The following is a 20,304-nucleotide window of genomic DNA, read 5'->3' as shown; positions in this document are numbered from 1 at the left end:
ATGCCCCCTCCACTTCTCTCCATTCCAATCAGAACCATGGAACTCATTTTGCCAGGTGAGAGGAATGTGGGCTGTTAAGGGCTCACAGCTGTGTCCCTTTCCAGGGATTGCCTTCAGCCAAAGGAGCTGCCTTGCCAAGGTACAACCCTCCCTTAGGAGAGACTCTTCCAATGACTGATTAATAGAGGAGGCAAAGACCCATCCTCCTTGCCTTACTCCAGGCAACACAGAAAGGTCATCACAGCTCCAGAGCTCCTTGTGGGATAAGCTCAAACCTCAACTGCAACCATGTCACACACGACTTCTTCCTTTACTCAGTCTTGCTTCACTTGCTCCCTTACAGGTGTTATTCTTGAGGGTGGGCCTCAATAACCTCCCACACACAAATCTCCATTTCAAAGGCAGTTTCCAGATAACTGGAACTAAGACAGCCATGATCCAAAGTTAACTGCCAATAGAAAAAAATCATAAAATCAGGCTAAGAGATTCTGTAAGTCTCTGGTTTTCCAGTAAGCAGCAATAATATTGAAAGATACATTGATGCTATGAACAAAGCTTCCAACCAACTTTTTAGCATCTGTAGACTAAGATGGTTTCCTTAACAGTCTTTACAGCATTTTTTTTTTTTTGCTTATTCTTACACTTGCTGGACATGATCTAATTTGCCTGACCAAAACCTATTTTGGCCTTGGGAAGGCCTGACTATTCGATGTTTCAAAAGAGAATATGTTAAAAATAAAGCCATTTTTTAAATGGATCTGCATCAGCAATCAAACACTTAAAGCAAGACTACAACCTATTTCTAAATCTTGGTCTTGGATATGTGGCAGAATTTAAGAAGATATCTGTTGTAATTATTTAAGAAGAAAACTTTTAGAACAAAGCTCATGAGACTTGACAGTGCCTAGTTCCATTTTTCCTGAAAGTGAATGTTTTATTTCTTATTTTATCCACCAGTCATCTTCCAGAAGGATTCATTATTTCACAAGGACTGAAAAGAAAGACAGGGTTCAGAGATCATTGCTAGAGGCTGATGGTGTATGGAGACAGCTCAGTGATTTAAACCACAGGACATTCTTATTTTTCAAACCAAGTCCTATCTTCTACTTCAGGCACTTTATAATTAATTCATGAAGACAAGCTTCAAACTTTTTTTCTCTCACTTGTTCATCCTGTGTTTGCAAGCTCTTCCATATCTTCACATGACCACAGCTACCAGCAGGAACTACTGATTTCTCAAAATGTTCAAAGTCCTATCGAGACACTAAAGACAGCACTAAAGACAATTGGAAAGTGAATAGGAACACACATTTACTGGCGTCTCAGTAATCTGCACAGTGTAATATGGAATTGTTCTGTCCTTCTTTACCAACTTGGGAAGCAAAATAAGGTACCATTTTTTTAAATATTCAAATTAAATGAAGGTATCAGTACACCCATGGAGGAAAGTGTTTCTTCCATTCCTGGGGCCTTCCTTCCCAAAAGAAGTTCTAAGACCCAGAGGTATTTACTTAGTCAAAGGGGTCATTTTGATAGGCAGCCCTTTCAGGAGAGAAAGTGGGACATCTTCCATGATCAGTCAAGTAGTTGATGCTCGTCAGTGGTAGTGGCTGTTATCGCTGCTGTGTTAAGGTAGCCCTCCCTGCTGAGCAGACCACAGCAGTCCACCAGTGCTAACTTGACAGGAGTTGCTCCCCGCTCAGGGGAGAGAAGCATTGGTATTTTGTTCATCTAAGATTGCTCTCAGCCATACAGCTCTCTAGAGACATAGCTCCCCACCCTACACACAAACTCAGTCACCATCCCAGACTACTCGGGATGCTAAAGTGGCTAGGTCAGAGGTGTCCAAGCCTCCAACACATGTTTTGCCCAGAATGTCATCCCTCTGCCAAAACACCACTTACTGTCATGGCTAAATTAGGGCACTCTCCTTGGAAAATGAGTCCCCAGACTACTCCACTAGTGTCAAAGGGGTAGGCCAGATCTAGAGAATCAGTGGTGCTGCTGACAGCCTGGCCTGGCTGTCAGTAAGAAGAGATCCAAAGTGGCTATTGACCTTTCCTCTTTCTGTTGACTGAATCTCTCCAACTTCCTTTCCCAGCAGGAAGTTGAAGAGATATAGTGTGGCTATTGACTTTCACTTGGCTTTGAGGGAAAGTCAGTAACCACACTGGATCTCTTCAACTTCCAGCCTCAGGGCCCCTTGATTTCCTGACCCAGCATGGTTCTCAGTGAGCACTCTGCCTGTCTCATCTCATAGCTTGCCATCAACAATCAAAGCAGAGACCCACCTCCAAACACACATATGCTTGATTCCCTATAGCGTGTAGGGGTAGCACCCAGGGGTAGCAGAAGTTTTAACATAACATCATTACACAGAATTTCTCTGATTCAGCCTCCACTGAGTCAGGAGGAACTCTAGCACACCTCTCCCTTGGGAATACAGCTTGTTAATAATGGGAATTCTCAAAGAGGTCCTGCCCATGTTTTGTGAAGCCCTTCTCTCTGTTTACAGCTATTAGTGCTGCTCACTGTACAGTTGTCTCTTGTCACAGTGATCTTCAAAGGCAGTTGTAAGCCATCGTCACCCATCACTGACAATGTTCACTAGAGGCACAGCACTGTGGGCACACACCAGAATGCTGCCCCTGCAGCTCCTACCTGGCCAGGGCACTAACATATGACAAGGCCACCGGCAGTTCCCAGCAAAGTCACATCAACGCAGGTACTGTCCACACTGAAGGAGTGGCCGTCCATCAAAACCAACTCCAGAAGCCTGGATCGCTGGCGCTTCATCATCAGGAGCTCTTAAGCTTCATCCACCATCTCACTTCAGCCCCCTCCCTTGGACACAACCCAACACCCCTGGGGGCAATTATGGATCCACACAGTGCTTCCTCAGAACTCACTTTGTGCAATCTATGCAGCATAATTGACTCTGCTTTTAGAGCATCTTCTTGCCTAGCAGATGCCCTGGTCATCATGGAAACTGCACCTGGCGGGCTCACCTACTTGTCCCACAGGCATGCTCATACAAGCCTGTATCTTGGGCAAGTGCAGCCCAGTCTCCTGCTGCGACCTCTGCCGCCAGCATTAAGCCCCATTTACTTTATGGATTAAGAGATGGCTGATGGCTGTGGGCTCAGACCTCTGGAGAGAGGTTGAGATCAGGGGGGTGCTGTTCAAGTGGGTGCTGAGATTTCTTCAGCAGAACTAAATCATGCATTAAATTTCAGTGGGGTGAGTTGGGAAGCCACCAGGAATTTTTTTGAGGAAGAGCAGGAAGAGTATTTAGGGATCACAGCTCAATTATAATATTTCTATTTTTCTCCAGTTTTATCACCAAATACCCCTTTGCTTATCTCTTAGGACCTACATTTTCCTGCAAGGATGAATAACATCGTGTTTGTTGTCTGACGAGAAAGACTCTCTAAGAAATCAAGTCATCTGTTTTATGATAGCCTCCTCCACAGGCAGGGGGATTTAGAGAACAATCAAGTTCTTGGAGGAAAATATTTCAACTTTCTAAAATCCGTGAAAGGGAAACTGTCAGCTCTATTCCTAAGGACCCAATTAATTAAAGTTAAGTCTCCACAAACTCTGCCAAATGCCAGCTCCAGATTAAAGGGTGTGAATGCGCATTTCTGTTTGACCTCATGTTACCAGTTGAGTACCTGGCAGATTTGTGAAAAGTAGCTTTGTGTGCTGATCTAACAGAAATGAGTACTAACTAGCAAGGAAGGAAGATAGAGTTCAAGGAAAACCTCAAGCGTTTAAAGTTGGTGACTTTTCCTTTCATCTTTTACCCCTCACTGCTCCTCTTTTCAAAGTGTTCATCTTTTACTTTTTCATCTTTTACTTTTCTCCCACATATGTGTTTCTTGAACATCTTCAATGCTCTCTTCTCATAGGGGTGTGTCTGGGTTGATCAACTGCTTTGAAGTTTGCCTGGTTTGGGTCTCTCAGCTAACAATACCTTTCCTTTCAAGATGTTACAAAGACACAATGCGATTCTGTTGTAAAGCTCCCAGTTTAGAGCTGGGCACAGAGGAGCTCAGAACAGGTGGCCAGTCAAGGTGGCAGATGTCAGCTCACTGTCTGCTCATCGGCTGTCATAGTTGGATGCCCACATTGGAGAAAAGGTAGTTTTGTCTTCTGTGAAGACCCAGCCTAGTGCAGGTGCTTAACGTGGCTCTGCAGCCCTGGACCTTTCCCAGGTCAACACAGTGGGGATGTTCAGGGTCTGAGATTTCTCCTCTGCTTTCCAGCTTCCAAATTCCTCTGTTAAAAGGGAATCTTCAGTCTAAGCAATTATCATTTATTTATATCTTATTAGAAATTGGTTTAATAGGTTACTTTCCCAAGTAAGTAAAGCAAACAGGGCACAGAACAGGGAAGTTTAAGAATGCTAGCCTCCCACAGAGGGGTTTTAAGAATTAAAAGAAAAGAAACACTGCCAGGTAAGATGGGAAGAAGGAAGTAAATGAACTGGATTTCCATTATGTAGCACAAGAAGCCAATTAAGTAGGTATTAAACCTCCACAATAGGTACATATTATTTTTGGATTTTTAAATTGGATTTCTAAATCTCCATTGATTGTGGAGACAACATTCAAAGTCAGGATGGCCTGACCTGTCTGCCATGGTACCTCCCTGGAGTCCCACCTGTCACCTACATCAAGTTTTCCCAAGGAAGCCACAGCTCTTAGAGAGGCCCACCACCTCTTAGCCTGGGGAGGGATGGTCTCAGGGCTCACTCTACAGAGGCCTGGAACTGGATGAGAACTGCTGAGGGTCTAACTGGATATGTTCTAAATCAGATGGCTTGCAATAATAATTAAAGATAATGAGCATAATAACATTATTATTTATCGAGGGCTTCTGCTATACCAGACTCTGTGCAAAGCACTTTACAGACATTGTCTCAGAGAGAATGCAAGTTAAACAGAAACCATTATTGATCACTGGTGTTCAACCTCTTCCTTGGAACCCAAAAGCCACACAATTTAAATGTGTGTTCAGGTCACAGAACCAGCTTATCAATTGACCTAGAAACCAATTTTTTATTTTTTATTTTTCTCTATTAAATGCTCTCAATTCATCTTAAGGAGTTCTGTGGTTTCTTTTTTCTTTTCTTTTTTTTTTTTTTTTGAGATGAAGTTTCAGTCTTTTTGCCCAGGCTGGAGTGCAATGTAATGATCACGGCTCAACACAACCTCTGCCTCCCGGGTTCAAGTGATCCTCCTGCTTCAGCCTCCCGAGTAGCTGGGATTACAGGCATGCACCACCATGCTCAGCTAATTTTGTATTTTTAGTAGTGATGGGGTTTACTCCGTGTTGGTCAGGCTGGTCTGGAACTCCCGACCTCAGATGATCCACCCCCTTCGGCCTCCCAAAGTGCTGGGATTACAGGCGTGAGCCACCGTGCCCGGCCTAGGAGTTCTGTGGTTACTAATCATGCATAGATAACAAAAGCTGTAGTCACCTTCAAACAGTATTGAGCTCAGTTTGGTCAGAAGTTACAGAGTTTGTCTGTTCTGCTAGAGAAACAAAACTTCAAATTCATTCAAAGTCAAAACAAGCGTCTTTCCCCTGCTATCTTGTTGCCTTCCAAGGAAAAGCTCTCTCCCTTTGCTCTGTCAATTCAAGGCTGATTTAGTCACAGTTCCTAGGCTAGGATGGGGTGTGCAGGCACAAGGTCATGCTGTCTGAGTGGTTCCTTGAAGCTCCTCTCACTTGGCTCAGGGGGTAACAGTCTCCACTACCCCATAGCAAGACATGGAGTGAGGGAAACAGGGAGAAGAGAAACACCACAGCATTCCAAACTGCCTCCAAAGAAAATGTCTAAAAACTCTTCATCAGTTTCACAGAACTATGCCATCTTCTTAGCCTGCCCTGCAGATTGGGGTCTAACATCTTTGGCAGCTTGTCTTTTACTCTTGGGGTTGGGCTCAAGTGAGACAGCAGAAAGTCTTTTGAATTCCTATTACACTTCAGTGAGGATACACATTCACACTGCCACCCTTTTATTCCGCCATTCATACCTTCTGAGAAATGCAGCATTTTCTGAGAATCAAAGTTTCTTGTGTTGTCTGGCTCTTTTGTAGCAAACAGCACACCCTACTCTAGCTCTCAGATATCATGACTGGGTGCAAATCCCTGCTCCCTGGACAAAGACTAGGCCGCACAGATTTTCACACTTCTGAGGCTATGAAACTTTTTTAGGTTTTTAATAGTTATCCCATCTCCCTTCCACCTTAACAATTTCTGGAACGCTATGCAGTGGGACTGAAACAATTTTATAATTGTTTTAAAGTCCTTTGAAAAAGTCTTGAAGAACCCAGGATCTCCATTAAACCTGTTTTTAAAAAATCCTCTGTCCTTGTCCAGCTGTCTTCTCCAAACTGTAACTATAACTATCTAAGACATTTTTTTTTCTCTCTTCAGAGATAATGTGGGCCAGGCATGGTGGCTCATGCCTGTAATCCCAGCATTTTGGGAGGCTGAGGTGGATGGATCACGTGAGGTCAGGAGTTTGAAACCAGCCTGGCCAACATGATGAAATCACATCTCTACTAAAAATACAAAAATCAGCTGGGTGTGGTGGTGGGTGCCTGTAGTTCCAGCTACTTGGGAGGCTGAGGCATGAGAATCACTTGAGCCCAGGAGATGGAGGTTGCAGTGAGCTGAGATCATATCACTGCACTCCAGCCTGGGCAACAGAGTGAGATTCCGTCTCAAAAATAAAATAAAATATATAAAAAATAAAAGATAATGTGAAGCCCATATAATCTGGGATGAATTTTCTATGAAAACAGATATGAAGATAATATTTTCAACATGTGTTTTTCCATTATCAACAATAAATATATATTGATCCATCTTACAGTGGCTTCTGAAATGATGACAGGATAAAGAACAATGATCAAGTTGTAGCTTGAATTCTTGTCATTCAGTCTCAACTAAATTTAGCTAAATTTTTTTTATTTTGTTATATTTTTATTTTGTTATTATTTTTTTGAGACAGAGTTTCACTCTTGTTGCCCAGGCTGGAGTGCAATCACGCAATCTTGGCTCACCGCAACCTCCGCCTCCCGGGTTCAAGTGGTCCTCCTGTCTCAGCCTCCCGAGTAGCTGGGATTACAGGCATGCACCACCATGCCCGGCTAATTTTGCATTTTTAGTGGAAATGGGGTTTCTCCATGCTGGTCAGGCTGGTCTCGAACTCCCAACCTCAGGTAATCCACCCGTCTCTGCCTCCCAAAGTGCAGGGATTACAGGCGTGAGCTACCGCGCCTGGCTAAATTTTATTTTTAAAAGAAAAATAAATGCTTTGCATGTTGCCAATTGCTTGATGAAATTTCACTGACTCTTCTCATTCATCCCTACTATTAGGAATTAATATCAGGCTGAGAGTCAATATTGTGAATATACACATAGACTTTTTTTTAACTGTGTAATATAATATAAACACCATTATTTGTGGTAGATAAGTTATAAAGCCAAAGCCCTGGATATACATGTCTACAAGCTCTTTCTAGAAGAGAACAGGCTCTTGATTAGAATCTTGTTTAAGTCAAATTAGCTGCCTCCCTTACTTATACTGGTATAGATCACAGAGCAATTGTGAAGGTTGAGGAGGTTGCCTTCCTGAGGAAGAAGCTGTGCATAAAGTTGTAAGCTCATCAAGGGCAGGGCTGCATGCTACATAAACTTCCTTTTAACAGGCCCTAGAATAGTATGCTATTCCAGTTTTTGATACATAATGCATATTCCAGCTTTTGATACATGATTCTCCTTTGCAAAATATCACCAATATGTGCATATTACAGTTTTTGATACATGATGCCTATTTGCAAAATATCACTACTATGTGTTCATTTCTTTCTGAAATGCTAGGAAGATGATAGAACCTCCATGAAACTGATGAAGATGCCACAGGTGTTTTCTCTGGAGGCAGTTTGGAGTGCTGTGATCGGCCACACACATTCAGGCTTGTACCAGCTTTGCAGGACTGGTACTTCTCACCACCAAGGCCTCAGCGGCAAGGTCTTCTCTTCAGAACCCCCAATGCACCTCTCAATCATGTTCCCCTCTTCATAGCCACCAAGGGATTCATCACTGTTTGAAAAGATCTTGTTCATCTGTTCTTTGTTCACTTGTTTATTGTCTGCCTCCCCAACAGACGTTTAAACTCCAAGAAAACAGGGATCTTGATATCATTTGTGGCTGCATATCACGACCTAGACTAAGGTCTGGCACACAGTAGGCACTCAATAAATGAAGTTCTGGCCAGTAACCAGAGGAAATTTAAATAAGTTGCTCCACCTAGGCCTTGGGTCTTCATCCACAGAATCAAGGCACTCCTAGGTCATTGTTAAAGTCCCTTCTGACTGTTAAAAAACAAACTCTTCAAAGTATTCATATCCTTAAACTAATATTAAATATTAATGTTTGCATATTTTGCCTTTGTCACAAATTTAATATATTTATATTTTATAGATTTAATATGCTTAAATGTATTAAAGTATTTATATATTTTATATTTTATATATAATATGAATACAATCACTATTATGATATTAAATATATTTAATATTTTAATTTACCTTAATAAATTAAAATTATTGATGAAAGTAGGAATGGGGCATAGTTATTGATCTCCATTATGGACAAATTTTAATTGGTCCCCATTATAGTTACTGGTCCCCATTGAGGGAGCATATAGTTTTTGGTTCCCATTATGGTCCCCATTATGCAATTGGTCCCCAGTTGCAATATATATTCTTAGCCCAGTCTTCTTGTTACATGGAAATAATTTTAATATCCAATTAATCTCTTCCCATTAGCTGGTTATTTTTTCCTTAAATATTTTACTACAAGCTGTTAAATCCCTTCTGCAGAGTTACATTGCCAGACTTTACAGTCCATCTCTCTGTGGCAGAAAGGCAGTGCTCTATTCTGTGCTCAAGGAATCCCTGAAGAAACTGTAGAGATGAGGTTAGGCAAAGCTAACAATAGAAGACACCAGTGCATTTAGCCAGGATTATATACAACTACTGGAGGGACAGAGACAAGGAAAGGCATAAATGAGATCAGATCCACAGACCCAAGCAGCAGTAGGAGAGAAAGACATTCGTACCAATGCCTGGAGGCTCGAAGAAAGACCCACAGACATTATTAATAGTGAAACTCACACCCAGCCCTCTTTAATCATCATAACATTAGCACAGGGACCTAGACCGTGCACCAGATATAGTAAGTACTTTGGGACTGATAATAATAACTAAGAAAACATGAGGCTGGAAATTCATTTCAGCTCTGAGATAACACCAAGAAGTTTCTGAAATGTCTTATATAAAAGTGCAGCCAAGTGAAGAAATGCAGCTCCGCTCAACATTCGGTCTTTTCAGCTTGTCAATCAGCATGTGCTTTGAAGTGGCAGGAAACATCAACAAAGGAGCTCATTTAAAGCAAGAGTTTTATTTGGGTACCTACTATGGTTTAGAGCCCATTTATTTACTAGCAATAATCAGCTTTCTGCTTTCCAGAGATCATTTTTGCCTAGAGTTAATCTGTAGATAATCTGGATTAAGAAGTTCCAGCCTCTTAATAAGGCTCACCCCCACTTGTTTGTGTGGCAGGTGCAATATTAGAAAAACAGAGTGATTCTCTATCTTCTCCCCTCCCCAGCTTTTTAAGAAAGATTGGAAGTCTAGCTGAACTGCTAGATTCCTCAGCCCTTGTCTCATGGATGAAGTAGTGGGTAGAGTGAAGAAGCTGAAAAAACTTGGAGATACTGTACTTATTTACATAAGAAAAGGCTTGAGTTCTCCAAAAAGGAAAATTCCCAAAGCAACAGCAAGGAGAGGAAAAAGCAAGCCAGAGAATCAGGAGCATTTAAGAGAAAGCCAGTGGGTCCTGGGAGGAACTGGAGGAGCCAGAGCCGGTGCTGGCAGTGCGGGGCTTCAAGGAGCTGAATCGCAGAGGGGTTTCCAGGCTGTTCCATTGTATGTTATATGATGTAACCCCCTTCAAACGACTTTAGTAAAGACTCACATTACATTTCAAGGCTTGTGGAACAAAGCAGAAGTGTTCTTTTCTTATGTGTTATTGTCTTGGCCTGATTCGTAAAGCAGGAGTATGATAGCGCAAATTATTGGAGTGGTGTGCAGAAAGGTCAGATACGGTGGTGCTGGCATTTAAGGCTCTGTTCTCTTGCATGAAAAGTGACTGAAATGGCACAAAACCTGGCAAGTGCATTTAACCCTCACCCACATGTGCTTACAAGCATGACTGATGGACTCCCACCTAAGTGCCACTCAAGCCTGCTCCCGCTCCTCAGTGCCTCAGGTGGATGCTGAGGCTCCAGCCAGGCATCACTGCAGTGACCAGTGACCACAGAGCACTGCCAGGTCTGTTGTCCACCTCTCCACGGCTTCATCACCTCACAGAGACCCCACCATACTGCTCCCGGGAAGAAATACCCCCAAAAATGTATGACTGTCTCTGAAATTGTGCATGATTCATTTTCTTCCTTAGGTTTTTTTCTATATTTGCCAAATATGCTGTGTTAAGCAAATCATACATGGTTTTGGTACAATTTTTAAAAATTGGTTTTTCTCCCCAGTTCCTTGCACAGAACACCTAAAACCCTTGGAATTTATTGAGACATAGCAGTATCTTTTGTTATTAATGCCGATCCCCTTTGGATTACCCCAGAGTTTATGCTAATGAAGTAACTTTGGGTGAGGCCCCTAGATAGTCTCCCTTGGGTCTGGTCACCAGAAAGAGCAAGTGATTATAGAGCTAGAATTTTCATTCCCACTCACAGACCTCCAGGACGTTGGGGAACTGGGGATGGCTAGAGATTAAGCTCTATAAAAACTCTTGAACAAAGAGATTTGATAAGCTTCTGGGTGGCTGAGCATGTGAAGGTGCTGGGAGGAGGCACCCTGAAAGGGCTGGAAGCTCCGAGTCCCACCTCCGTATCTTGCCCAATGCATCACCTGACTTAGTTTTTCCTAAGTTGTATTCTTTGTAATAGACCAGTAAACATAAGTAAAGTGCTTCCCTCAGTTCTGTGAGACATTGTGGCAAATTATTGAACATGAGGAGGGGGTCCTGGGTACCTCGGATTTATAGTTGGTCAATCAGAAATATCAGAGGCCTGGACTTGTGATTGGCAAGTGGGGGCAGTCTTGTGAGATTGAGCTGACTCCAGATAGTGTCAGAATCTAATTAAATTGCAGAATACCCAACTGGTGTTTGGAGAGTTGAAGAATTGCCTGGTGTGGAAAACCCCCACACATCTGGTGTCAGAAGCGTTGTGTGAGGATGTAGAAAAACAGTGTGTTTTCCCAGTGGTTACAGTCCCTTAACATACACATGTGTTACTTTAAAAGAAAGCAAGCAAACCATCTTCTTAATTATAACAATGGTTAAACAACAGGGCGGGCCACTTACAGTTGATTATACAGTCAATCTCTCTGGACATTTCTTAGAAAAATCAATGACTTTGACTTTGGTAATTTGGAAGTCAGCCTTCTTGGTAGCATGAAATTGTAGATAGTCTACACATTTCTCTTCTTTCTCTTCTCATCCTGGAGGTCTGTGAGTGGGGATGAAAATTCCAACTCTGTAATCATTTGGTCTTCCTGGTGCTTCAGGTATTCCCTGTAATAAAGGAATTTTATTTACCCTTCTAGATTTCTCCCTCCTGATCCATTTTCATACTGCCGTTCTCTAGATCTATGTCAAACAACACACACTTTGACCGTGCTCACAAACCTGCAATATTTCCTTGTTATCAGCTGAATTAAAACCACACCCCTCAGCCGGATTATCAGGGTGGTCCATAAACTAGTCCACTTCACCTCTCAGACCTCACCAACCACACCCTCTGCCTAATCCAGGCCCAGTGTTACCCCCTGCCCTATCACAGAGACTGCTCTCAGCCCTGTGCACATTCAGGCCCCATCTGTTCCTGCTGGTCTGAAACCCTCCACCCTACCCCCCACAACTTCTCTCCACTGCCCACATCCGCTAGACCTCATAAGGTCCAGCTCAGGCATCTCCTCCTCCCGTGCACCCTTTCCTGTTGGCAATAGTCCATACTATGCCCATAACTGCAATCTTTAAGTTCCTGTGAATTTATTGCCTACACTATTTGCAGCTATTTACCTGTGCTCTGATACACTCCATATCTGTTCCACACAATTTAGTCCTTCAGCATATCAGTATGACAATACTATTTTGATGCTGCCATTGTAGTGGGTAAACTTAGGTGGCAGGTCCTCCTAGAAGGGGGCCTTGCCAGCCCCCTTTGGCAAGGAAGCTCACCTGGTTCAAATGGTCAGTCCATCTGGCTTCCAGAGATCCATCTGCTTCAGAATCCCAGTTTAATTACCTTGGAAGGGCTCTTATTAAGATTGTAAAAAGACAACAACAAAAAAAAGTAAAAAGACAACCAAAAAAGATAACTTAAGAAGCAATGGTTTCACACTACAGGCTATGAACTAAATTATACTACTAGGCATTCAAATGATGCATTTAAATTATACAATAAAATGCATGGAAATTTTGTTCTTTGGGACATTTACAGATGTCATACAGATTCACAAAGAATGTTCAGTGGTCTTACAAATTCAGTAAATACTAGATTAAGCAAACCAGTTTCTCTAGTCTAGCATTTCTCAGAGTCTCTGACATTTGCACTGGGAATACCCCTGAGTGAGTTAGTGTGTGCACTGTTTCTCCACTAAGCTGACCACAGGACCAATTTTCTATACAGAAATTTCCAGTACTCATGTTCTAAGGAGCTCATTCTGGCTGACACTGGTATAGGTAAGGTGTTATCTTCCAGCACCCTCCTCATCAGGGTCTTGCTCCAGCCCCTTAGCAAGGGGCAGCTGGAGGGAAGGTTTATTTTCTTTTTATTTATTTACTTAATTTTTTTTTAGATACACAGGGTATATATACTTGTTTGTTACATGGGTATATTGCATACTGGTGGAGTTTGGATTTCTAGTGTACCTGCTACCCAAATAGTGAACATTGTACCCAATAGGCAATTTTTCAACCCTCCCCACACTCTTTTGGAGTCCCCAGTGTCTATTAACAAATGTTTATTTTCTGCTTCTGATTTGATCTGTGTCTTGTCTCCTGGCTGTGTGAAAGTCCTCTGCTCTTTCATTGCATGTCTCACATTTTTTCATCTTCAGTATTGAGTCAGACCACAAACTGCAGATAATTCTTAGCCTCGTTTTGCATTTGCTCAGGCAACCTCTTGTTACCGATTAACAGTGTGGATGCTGGAGTCCCACAATCTGGCTTTCAATTACAGATGCTCCATTTACCAGCTCTGTAAGAAGAAATTTCTTAAGCTCTTGGTGCATCTATAAAGTAGGAAAAATCACAGAACACCCCTCACATGATTTTGTGAGAGACGAATAGATATAAAGTGCTTGCAGAATCTGGCCCCTAGTGTGTGCTGTTTGTATGAATTTGCGGTACAGTACTCCATTCTATTTCCTTAGCTATAGCTAACTATTAGCCATTTAGAAGACCTATGCAAATCCTAAAACGTCGGAAGCCTGACTCTTGACTTTTAAAAACTGCTTGCTGTAATTGCCTAAGAAAAATCTTTCTGTGCTTTGGTGGAAAAAATTAAAAAGAGCCATAGCATGAATTAACTGCTTTTGGTGAGAAGACTGGCTTCTGGGCTGAGTGCTACCTCAAAGAGTTATTCTCTATTAATCTACTACAGAGTTCAGCAAACTTTTTCTGTCAAGGGCCAGATAGTAAATATTTTAGGCTTTGCATGATGTAAGGTTCCCATTGTAACTACTCAACTTTGCTATTATAGTGCAAAAGCAGCCATAAACAATATGCAAATGAATGGACATGACTGTGGTCCATTAAAACTTTATTACAAAAACAGGAAGCTTGCTGGATTTCACCTGCAGGCCCTGGTTTGCAGACTTCTGCTCTATTATTATCAATCCTGACTTTCCTAGCCACGTGATGATTAGAATAGCAGTTCCAGGGTAGCCCTGTTTGTCAAATGTGAGCAAGCTGACCCCTCTGGGAGCCAGAAGAAGTGAGAGAAGCCAGTTCAAGAAAAAAGCCAACAAACTTGAGAGAGTAGGGGTGAGAGAACTGCAGAAAACATTGGAATTGTATTGTAAGCATTTGAATCAACTTTGTTGATGAATTCTAAACATCTGAATCAACTTTGCAGAAACCCACCCTCTCTTGGGGTTTTATGGTTATGTAAGCCAGTAAATTCCCATTCTTGTTTAAGCCAGGTTGTGTCAGGGGTTTTTTGTCATGTGTAAACCACAGTCTTCTACTGACATATCATGATTACAGCTATATTAAATACATCAATGAAAACTTTATGGTGAATTCTCTTGGTGTTCAATTTGTATTTTATATCTAGCTAAAACTTTTTCTGGGTTATTTAGAAAAGAAAATTTAACAACTAAAGCCCATTCCAAAATGAATTTAGAGCCATTCATCTAAAAATTTCTACGATACTTTAGACATTTCTAAAGTGCTTGGGGACATTATCTTTCAAGTATCTATTACTCCTATTTTGTTTATAAAGCTCTCTTGTATTTTGGTTATATTGCTTCTGGCTCTTCTGTTATTTTACACAATGAACACAAGCAAATTCACCCATCAATCTATAACCCCTCAAAGGTCTGAATCTAGATGAGAAGTTCTCTAAATAAAAACAAAAGACGCATTTGCACTGCCTTCCTAAATCAATTTCTTCTGGTAAGATTTATTTAATGTCTGAGAGTCAGTTTTAAACATAAAACTCCAGAATGCTGTGGCCACTGTTTATCTCCTGTTTAGAACAGACAGGGTAGTACAGGGTTCTTAGGCAAAGTATTCAGAAATGTCTTCCAAGTCCACGTAAAGATTCTCAATCTTGAACACTAGAAATGGGAGAGCCGAGTATGGTGGCTTATACCTGTTGTCCTAGCTACTTGGGAGGTTGAAGCAGGAGGATTGCTTGAGCCCAGGAATTTGAGGCTGCAGTTAGCTATGATTATACCACTGCACTGTAGCCTGGGTGAGAGAGAGGGACCCCCGTCTCTAAAAAAACAAAAAATAAAATTTGAAAAACAGTGGAAATGATAAAGGCCTTACCTCTTAGCATTTAACCCAAGGATAGGAACAGTGCCTGTGAGGTCTCTGAGTATATGGCAGGAACTCTTTACACAACAGACAAAATCCCTCACTCACACTTACTCACACATACCCTGAGACACTCGCTGTGCTCACAAACTTGTTCATCACCACTGGAAAAATTTATGAAAAAATAGTCCTTGTGTTACATATGAGTTCCCATACTCATCAGACCTGAGATCCCACAGGGACATTAGCAATGGGATTTTGTTCATGATATGAATGAGTTTTCTACTGCTGCTGTAACAAATCATCACAAATGTATTACAGGAAAAGAATGCTGTCTTGTGTTGTTTTGCCTAAACAACATAAATGTATCTTCTTACAGTTATGTAAAGAAATCTGACACAGGTCTCACTGGGCTAAAATTAAGGTGTCAGTTGGGCTGTGTTTCTTTTGGAGGCTCTAGGGAAAAATCTGTTTCATGTTTTTCAGCTTCTAAAGGCGGCCCACAGCCTTTGGCTCATGGTTCCCTTATATCTCCAAAGCCAGCAATGGGAAGTTGAGTCATTCTCACAGGGAATCACTCTACTATATTTTCTGCTTTCTCTCTACTTTTCAGGTCCCTTGTGATTATACTGGGCCTACCACATAATCCAGTATAATCTCCTCATCTCAATGTCAGCTGATTAACAACCTTAATTCCCCTCTGCCATATATAACATAATCACCAATGCCAGGCATTAGGGCATGAATATCTTTAGGGGCCATTATGCTGCCTTCCACAAGGGAAATAGATAAGGAAAAAAATCAGTAAAATATAATGAATGACAGGTGGTGATAAGAGCAATGAAGAAGTAAAGCAAGCCAGGGTATAGGGCATGACAGGACATACTATGTGTGGTTTTATATGGGTCGGTCAGAGAAGGCCTCGTGATTAAGGGACATCAGAGTAAAGATCTCTAAGAGGTAAAGGAACTAGCCATGAAACTTTCTTCATGGGGAGCTTTCCAGGCAAAAGGAACAGTAACAGTCAAGAGCCCAGAAAAAATCATGCCAGGAGTAATGAAAGAACAGGAAGGAGACAGGTAGCCAAAGTCATCTGCAGGAGGGAAGGAATGAGAGAAGACAAGGGCAGAGAGGGAATGTGAGCATTACATCAGGCTTAGAAGGCAATTAAGAATGACTTTGGATTTTACCCAGCATGAGATTGAGGGGTTTATCTTCTCAGTATTTTTAGAAACATTTTACTTTAAAGTGATTTTAGAAGAGTTGCAATGATAACCTAGAGTTCCCATATCCCTTTCACCCAGCTTCTTCTAATGCTGATGTCTTATGTAACTATAGCGCATTTATCAAAAGTAAGAAATAAACAGTGGTACAAAACTATACAGACTTTATTCAGGTGTCACTGGTTTTTCCACTGATGTCCTGTCACTGTCTCAGGATCCAATCCAGGAGATCATGCTGCACTTAGTTGTCACGTCTCTTTACTCTCCGCCAATCTGCGACAGTTCCTCATTCTTTTCCTGCTTTTCATGACCTTGCCACTTTTGAAGAGGACTGAGCAAGTATTTGTAGAATGTCCCTTAATGTGAATGTGGTTGATGTTTTCTCATAGTTACACCGAGGAAGTGCCCTTCTCATTACATCTTGTCATGGGGTACATGATATCCCATGGCTTACCACTGGTGATGTTGGCTTTCACCACTAGGTTAAGATGACATCTTGCCAGGTTACTCCACAGTAGTTACTATTTTTATTTTTCCATGCTCTATATATAGAAGTAGATCTCACTTCTGGGAATCCAGCCCACACTCAAAAGAAAGAGAATTAAGCTTCATCTTCTAGAGAAAGGAGTATCAAATAATTTGTGAACATAGGTTAAAATTGCCACAGTAATTAATAAGTACTTTTAGAAGAGATACCTTAAGGCTATGAAAATGTCCTGCTTCCTCTTAAAATTTTGCCCAGTAATTTTAGTATCCATCAAAGGCTCTCAACTATAGCCAGTGGTATTATAATGGTGATTTTTTATTTCCTTCATTCCTTCTATGTTTAATATTTCTAAGGAAGATTTACCCCTTCCCCCTTATTTGCTTATTTATATCACTGTAGACTCATAGATAATTATTCTTTGAGTTACACTCTAATATTATCATTACTTGTTTTTTTCCCCATTTGTTCTGGTTTTGGACATTGGGAATTGTTTCAGATTGGCTCCATTTGAGATGAACATTTTGTTAAATCTTGTTTTTAATGTATGCTCCATCTCCTGGTACTATAAGATGCCCCAGGCTCATCTTCTGTGTTCCCTGCCCTCGCCTTGGATTCAGCCATTTCTCCAGGAATCCCTGGTTCAATTTATTGGAACATGGTACAGGGAACCAAGATCTGGAGGCCTGGTGTGGTGGCTCACACCTGTAATCCTAGCACTTTCGGAGGCTGAGGTGGGCAGACTGCTTGAGCCCAGGAGTTTGAGACCAGCCAGGGCAACAGAGCAAAATCATGTCTCTACCAAAAAAAAGAAAAAAAAAAATTAGCTGGGCATGGTGCTGTGCACCCGTAGTCTCAGCTACTTGGGAGTTCCAGCTACTCAGGAGGCTAAGGTAAGAGGATCACTTGAGCCTGGGGAGGTCGAGGGTACAGTAAGCTATGATCACACCACTGTACTCCAGCCTGGGTGACAGAGTGAGACCCTGTCCCAAAAAGAAAGAAAAAAAAAAAAAGAAAAGAAGAAAGAAGAAAAGAGAGGGGAAGAAAAGAAAAGAAAAAACAGAAAGGAAAAGAAAAGAAAAGGGGAAGAAAAGAAAAAAGAGAAAGGAAGGGAAGGGAAGGAGATCTGGGTGCAGGTCATTGCAGAGATTTGAGCAAAAGAGAGAAACACTCTGACTTGGGTTTTTGAGATTTTTTTTTATGCATTGCAGATTCATTGAGGTATATTCGCATACCATAAAATTCATTCATTTGAAGTGTAATTCAATGGTTTCTAGTATATTCACAGAGTTGGGCAAACATCACCATAATCAATTTAGAACATTTTCATCACCCATGATAAATCTGTACCACATTTATCAGTTCATGGACATTTGAGTTGTTTCCACTTATTTTGTTTGTTTGACTTTTTTTGATTTTGTGCTCTTTGAGATGAAATTCACATACTATCCAATTCACTCTTTTAGAGTGTGCAGACCAATGGTTTTCTTGTAAATTCCAGAACATATTCATCACCCCAAAAAGAAATTAGCAATCATTCTTAATTTATCTTTCCTTACATCTTGGCAATTACTGATCTGCACTCTATTTTTATGGCTTTCTTTAATTCTGTACATTATATATAAATGGAATTATATAGTACATAATTCAATTGGCTTTTTTCACTTAACATATTGTTATCAGGGTTTATCTATATTATTATAGTATGAATCAGCACTTCATTCCTTTTTCCCCCAACTTTATTGAGGTATAATTGACAAATAAAATTGCATATATTTAAGGTGTGCAACATGATATTTTATGTATACACTGAGATGATTACCACAATGAAACTAATTAACATATACATCACCTCACAGAGTTACCTTTTTTCTTTGTGATAAGATTTAAGATCTACTCTCTTAGCAAATTTCAAGTATATATTATATTAACTACAGACACCATACTATACACGATACTGAACTTACTCACCTTATAACTGAAAGTTTGTACCCTTTCACCAACATCTTCTCATTTCCGCACCCTCTCACCTCTGGTAACCATCTTTCTATTCTCTGTTTCTATGAGTTTATCTTTTTAAGATTCCAACTGTAAATGAGATCATGCAATATTTGTCTTTGTGTGTCTGGCTTAGTTCTTTTAGCATAATGTCCTCCAGGTACATTATTCATGTTGTCACCAGTGGCAGGATTTATTTGTTGTTTAAAGCTGAATAATATTCCTCTGTGTGTGCATGTCACATTTTCTTTATCCATTTATCTGTTAACAGATGCTTAGGTTGATTCCTTATCTTGGTTATTGTGAAAAATACTGCAATGAACATGAGAGTGCAGACATCTCTTCAAGATAGTAACTTAGTTTTCTTTCACTATATATCTAGAAAAGGAATTCCTGAATCATATGGTACTCCTATTTTTAATTTTTTGAGGAAATTCCATACTGTTTTTCATAACAGCTATACCAACTTACAGTCCTAGCAACAATGTATAAGACTTCCTTTTTCTTTATGTCCTCAGCAATCCTCATCATCTTTTGACTTTTTGATTATAGCCATCCTAACAGGTGTGAGGTGATACCTCATTGTGATTTCGATTTGCATTTCTCTGATGATTAGTGATGTTGAGCACCTTTTCACATACCTGTTGGCCATTCATGTATCCTCTTTGGAAAAAAGTCTATTCATGTCCTTGCCCATTTTTAAAATTGGGTTATTTGGTTTTTTGCTATTGAGTTGCATGAGTTCCTTATATTTTGTATATTAACTTTTCACCAGATATATGGTTTGGAAATATTTTGTTTCATTCCATAAGTTGTCTTTTCATTTTGTTGATTGTTTCCTCTGCGCTGCAGAAAGTTTTTAGTTTGATGTAGTCTCTCTTGTTTATTTGTGATTGCCTGGGCTCTTGGTGTCACATCCAAAAAATCATTGCCAAACCAATGTCATGGAGCTTTTCCTTTATGTTTTCTTCGATGAACATTTAAGTTTTTAATCCATTTTAAACTTATTTTTGTATATGTTATGAGATAAAAATATAATTTCATTCTTCCACATGTGGATATCCAGTTTTACCGACATGATTTATTCAAGAGACTATCCTTTCCCCATTGCATATTACTGGCAGCTTTATCAATGATTAATTGACTGTATATGTGTGGGTTTCTTTTTGAACTTTTTGTACCGTTCCATTGCTCTATGTGCCTGTTTTTATGCCAGTGCCATATAGTTTATAGCTGTTGTGTTTTTAAGAGACAGGGTCCCACTCTGTCATCCAGTGTAATGGTACAATCCTAGCTCACTCACTGCAACTTCAAACTCCTGGGCTCATGCAGCCTTCTCACCTCAGCCTCCCAGGTAGCTGGAGACTACAGGCACGCACCACCACAGCTAGCTTAGTTTTTTAGGTTTTGAGTTTTTTTGTTTGTTTTGCTTTTTTTTAGAGAGACGAG

This window comes from Pan paniscus, chromosome 4, assembly GCF_029289425.2.
Source record: "Pan paniscus chromosome 4, NHGRI_mPanPan1-v2.0_pri, whole genome shotgun sequence".
Taxonomy (NCBI): Eukaryota; Metazoa; Chordata; class Mammalia; order Primates; family Hominidae; genus Pan; species Pan paniscus.
The sequence above is the reverse complement of the archived record's forward strand: the minus strand, read 5'-3'. Positions refer to the sequence as shown.